This window comes from Triticum aestivum, chromosome 7B, assembly GCF_018294505.1.
Source record: "Triticum aestivum cultivar Chinese Spring chromosome 7B, IWGSC CS RefSeq v2.1, whole genome shotgun sequence".
NCBI classification, from domain to species: Eukaryota; Viridiplantae; Streptophyta; class Magnoliopsida; order Poales; family Poaceae; genus Triticum; species Triticum aestivum.
In genome coordinates, this window is record NC_057813.1 from 673,322,843 (window position 1) to 673,328,876 (window position 6,034).

Sequence of the window (6,034 nt, forward strand, 5' to 3'; positions counted from 1 at the left end):
TCACGCATGTCTTTTTGTCGAATTCCCTCAGGATGTATTTTTGGAAGTGATTAGAGTGACAGGGAAAGAACTCCAGGAAACAATGGTACAATCATGTCAATTAATGTGATTAACAACTACCATAAAAAATTAAAGCAATTTGGAGAAAGCTGGAAGTTGTGAAACGCCTCTAGAGAACAAGACGGCGTGCCATACGAATGCACACACTCGTACCAGCTGCTGTCGCTTCCTCTTCGTCGAGTACTTCCACCCCGTGGAATCAGACCGTGAATTAGATGCATACGAAGACCATAAACTCGTCCAGACGAGAGAACCTAGCCCCTGAATGCCATCCGAAGGGGGGATAGGAGGAGATTGCCATGTTCATCATGATGTGCAAGAGGATAATGACATCAACCATCTCCATCATTTGCCATTATCATCTATCATCTCTATCTCGTTGTAATGCTCAACCGTTTGTGGATTGCTCCATGTATTACTCATTTGATCCATCCGTGTTTTTCATTGCTATGCACTGGATGTTCTTCATTCCTATGTACGAGTAAAACCCTAGTTCTTGGGGATATGGATGAACCTTGGTATGTTTAGGTGCTGAAAACGTTGATAAGGATATGATATCCTTTTTTGAATGTTTAGTTTAATAATATTTATGAATGTTGTGAAGGGGACCCACTCATCATTTCTGTCGTAACTCCACAAAGCCTATTACTGTCATGGTAAAGGTTAGGAAATGAAGGTCATTCAGGTGACAGTAAAAGCCTTCACTCCTCTCTTTTGCAATTGATAAGGGATAAATAAGGAGAACCATTCTAAGGCCGCGTCTACAGGAAAACCCGTAATTAATGACCATAGTTGTAACTTAGAGGGGGAGACTACGGTGGTGGTGTGTGTGGTACGAAGGCTACTAGAGTAGAACGTATTCTGTAGCTCGAGGCCCAGCTCAAAGTGAAGAGTGACTTAAGTATCCAGTTAGTACTATGCTACTGCACTAGTCGCATTAGACACATACCAATGGGAATTCTAGACTCACTGAGAACGCATTACTCCTCTGCTAGTTTCCCGCGTTACTCGTTCGCTGCTCTCATTTATCTCTGTTTGTGTTATTTACTTTTGATTCACACTCCACTCAAAAACATTATTTATCTCCGCCCTCTCTTTGCTCTTTTTTGTGAAAGCCCTCACTTTGCTCTGAGTCTATAATTATTTGCAGGCACAATTCCATAAGTCTCTACAAGGGACAAATATCCAATTCATGTGCGCCATGTGGGATTGATACTCTTGCTTCTAAAAAGCTACAATTAAACCCTGTGCATTTACAGGACATCAACTACGCAAAAAAACGATGTGGCAACAAGCTATGGAAAAATAAACACTTGCAGTTGAACAAAACCCCCTTTATGTTCGAAAATCGTATACTTTGCACCCTAGTTTACAGTCACTTAGCTTGAAGCCAATCCATCCCAAGGGTAATATCATAGCAACCCAGCGGGAAAAGTTTGAATGTGGGTCCAAAACAAGCCCATGTATCTTGCAATTGTGGATTGGCAACTCCATGCCATGTTGAATAACATCCTTAGTGGCTACCTTCACGTCCAAAGGATTTTTCATGGTTGCAGACCCTCCCAAGACTGAGACACTTCAGTGTTTAAAAATTTGTGAAACCTCCCAGAGTCCACCAACATGAGTAGAACATTTTTGCCCACCCTGCCGAATAATTAGAACATTTTGGGGCTTCAATACCACTAACTCCTACAACACACAACAGACATAGATCGTCCTTGGAGCTCTCCCGGGCTCTGGTGGTTGCTCAGGTGATGATGGTGGCGAGATCATGCCCACCAATTCTTCATGCGGGAGGAGATCATGCCCACCAATTCTTCATGGTGAAGATAACTGCATGCCTTGTCGAGCTTTATTATCAGGAGGAGATCCTCATGCAGCAGCGGTCACGAGTTGACTGGCTCACCGACGGCGACAAAAACACGCGCTTCTTTCAGCTGCGTGCTTCCAGCCACCACTGGAAGAACCTCATCAAGTCCTTGGTCAAGGATGACGGACAAGTCACCGAGGACAACAAGGAGATGGAATGCACGGCCACTAAATTCTATAAGAATATTTACTATTCTGAAGGAGTTGAGAACATGCAACATGTTTTGGATACAATCCCTAAAAAGATCAGTAATGACATACATGCCCATTTGGATGCCCCAATAGCGCTGAGGAGGTAAAAACAGCTCTCTTCCAGGTGTTTCCTTCAAAAGCGCTGGGCCTCGATGGTTTTCCAGGACATTTCTTCTAGAGACAACGGGATGTTTGTAGCCCTGAAGTAACAAAGGTTGTTCTGCAAATTGTTGAAGGGAAAGAGAGCGCTGAAAGGATCAATCGGATGGGTGGAAAGGCCCTATGTTACCTGTTTTTGTTGGTATCAGTCATCTCAGATGGGTGGAATTCAAGTGCACCTATGGCACCCCCTGTTAACCAGTTCTTATTTGCAAATGATAGCATGCTATTCTTCAAAGCAAATGTTGTAGGGGCGACTGAGCAAAAAAATGCCTGACAAATGTCAAAGATGAGAGCAAAATATTCTTCAAGTGCCCAGTGAAACCTTGAACGGTAGGTACTTGGGTATGCCCTCTGATGTAGGCTCTTCTAAACAGAGGGCTTTCAAATATTTAAAGGATAGGGTATGGAACAAGGTTACAGGATGGGTGACAAAACTTTTCTCTTCGGCTGGCAAAGAGGTTTTGATCAAGTCAGTGGCTCAGGCGGTTCTAGTTTACTCTGGGTCGTGTTTCAAATTACCGAGAGGCTTATGTGAGCACCTGAATAAACTCATACGACAATTCTGGTGAGGAAGCAAGGAAGGCCAAAGGAGGTCCTCATGGGTTTCTTGGAAGGACAGGACCCAACCAACATTTTTGGGTGGATTGGGATTTAGGGATTTCGAGCTCTTCATCCTAGCGCTGCTTGCTAAACTGGCGTGGCACATTCTACAATATCCTGACACTCTTTGTCCCATGATGTTGAAAGTTATTTATTTCCATGCTAGTAATATTTTGTCAGCCGAAGTTGGGAACCATCCTTCGCATATATGGCGAGCAATAATTGAAGGAATATATGTGCTAAGCCAAGGCTTGAACCGAAGAGTTGGGGACGATTCTTCCGTCGATATTTGGTTGGACAACTGGATCCCTAGAGATGAAAACATGAGACCGATTGTGTGCCTCGTGGCGGTCCGCCCCACCCTGGTTAGTGAGCTCATAAATCATGTTGAGGCCTCGTGGAATAGGGAGGTATTAAAGGAAACTTTTCTCCCCGCCGATGTGGATGCAATCTTGAGCATACCGCTTTGTACAAGAAATAATGAGGATTTTTTGGGCATGGAATTTCGAGAAGACTGGTTTGTTCACAGTGAGGTCGGCGTACCGCATGCTCACCCACAAAGAGCACATGCGGGATGAGCGTGCGAGCCCTAACAATTCTGGAGCCGAGATCGGATGGAAGCAACTCTGGCAGGTGGACATTCCAGGAAAGATACACAATTTTTTGTGGAGACTGGCAAAGCATTCTATTCCAACTGAAGATGTCCGGCATCATCGACATATGTCTCGATCTGAGAGCTGTCAGTTGTGTGGAGCGACAGACTCGTGGCATCATTCCCTGCACGTCGTTGAGGTGTATCTAGGTTTTGGTCGATGGTGACCTATCTGAGCACTTAATTGCTACAATGGACCCAAGCGCAAAACATTGGCTATTTGGGACGATGGATACTTTATCACATGACAAGTTTCTCACCCTCACGGTGACTCTCTGGGCTATATGGACAGCAAGGTGGAAGGCCATCCATGAGTCTATTTTCCAAAGTCCTCTTGCCACACATATGTTCATTCAATTCTTCATTGCTGAATTGGAGAGCATCAAGAATGCCCCTAGAACGATAAGACCTACTCCCGTTGCAAATGTTCGGCTGCACCAGGTTTGGATGCCTCTTCGAGCAGGAACATTTAAGATCAACGTGGACGGAGGGCTCTCCAGAGATGGTTCCATGGGTCCATCCTCTATTGTATGTCGTGATGACAAGGGCCTTCACTTAGGGTCCTCGACGATGGTCTTTTCAAGCATTAATGACCCGTCCTATCTTGAAACACTAGAATGTCGAGAAGCGCAAGCACTTGCCCAAGACCCAAGGAAGAATCATCATCTCATGTGATAGTAAGAGTGTTGCCAATGATATAAAGCATGGCCCACAAGGGAAGAATGGCGTAATAGTTTAAGAGATCAATGCGAATCAACAAATTTTTGAAGCATGGGATATCATCTTCTAAGGTAGGGACACAAACAAAGAAGCTCATAGCTTGGTTAAATTTTTGGTTTCTCTTAACTAGGGTCGCCACTTGTGGCTGCACTATCCACATGACCCTTTTCGTATTCCTCTGAACTTCCCAATTACTCCTTCCGTCCCATAATATAACAACGTTTTTGACACTAGTGTAGTGTCAAAAACGCTCTTATATTATGTGAGAGAGGGAGTAATCAATAATGTGTCCTTCACCCCTCAAAAAAAGGTGAGCCTAAAATAATTCCAGCCAAAGCGCGACAGCGCCGATGTAGTGCACCACCATCGTGTCTATCCACATCCAATGTTCCACCTCACACACCCTGAAGTAGGCCTCACAAGGAATGTGCTAGCTGTGAGGTTGTCGCCGTCAAACTGTGGGCCATCAACATGTTTGTTGACACCTCGATTTACCCCATATCCATATGAGTAGGCTACCTACTTCGAATGGTATAGATGGTATAGGAACAATAGGGAACGGCGAACAAGACATACCATTGGCCGGGGCCGGTGTTGCTTGGAGAGGCACCTCATTGGTTAGAACTTGTGCTTGAGGTGTCCCACGATGATTGGATTGCCCATGGCCATCGCCACCCACTCCTGTGTTGAGGAACGATGCGTCCGCCGTCGGCTGATGGATTGACTGCCTTGCCCGCTCCTATAGTGCCGAGCGCAATCTTCTCTAGTTGCACACATATCTCCCCGAGATCTGCACACAGCTGTCCAACCGCCTCATCTATGCCAGGATACCAAGCCGAGAGGTTGCTGACCACCAGCTCGAGCGATGCCAGCGTTGGCTCCATATAACCGCTGACACAATCTAGCCTAGAGAGTTTTGGGTGCCTATCAGGGCCTTAAAGATGCTCCTCCGCTCCAGCACCGCCACCTCCATATGTTTCTGCAGATCATGCTAAGCCATGGTCTGCTTGAGACTATGCGCCCAAACCCGCACTAGGATCTCGCCGAAGGAATTTTTTTGGGGAGAACAACCTAGGCTCTCATTACTACTCCCTCTGTCCCATAATATAAGAGCATTTACACTATACTATTGTTAAAAATACTCTTATATTATGGGACGGAGTGAGTAGATGATACGAGTCACACTAGATCCTGTCTATTCACTACTGGATACAAGGTTTTATTCAGATATAGTATAAAACCACAAGTAACATGAATGAGATCTATGTGGGAGGTGGGAGTGGGGGAAACACCCAACGACGGCTAGTTTCGTTCCCGTTTCTCGTTGCCCTTCGCAGAAACCACATACCGACCGAAGTATTGCCTTTGCTATGTCTAGTCCTTTCCATGGAAGCACGGGTTGGACCTGGGGTTGCGCTTGGGCTTCCTGGTTGGCTTGGGCCTTTAGCTTCACAACTGGATGTAGTAGTTCATGTGGCAATGAGCCACCAAATCCTCCAGTTCTTCCTTCGAGTCCACGTTCTCCTTGTCCTCATTCCATAGATACAGAAAAACTTGTCGACATCTCATCCAAAAAATTCTTCTTATTTGCCCCTCGGGCTTCCTTCACCCACTGTTGCCTCCCTCATGGGTGATTTGCCACGGGATGCAGCTGATGGCTTTGGCATGCCTGAATTTTTGCTCAACATCTTCCCCGAAATCAATTTATGCGCATCCTTCCAGCCCAGCGGGGCTAAGTCTTGTCATGGACAAGCATTTCACTCAGATTGAGCGTGGGAA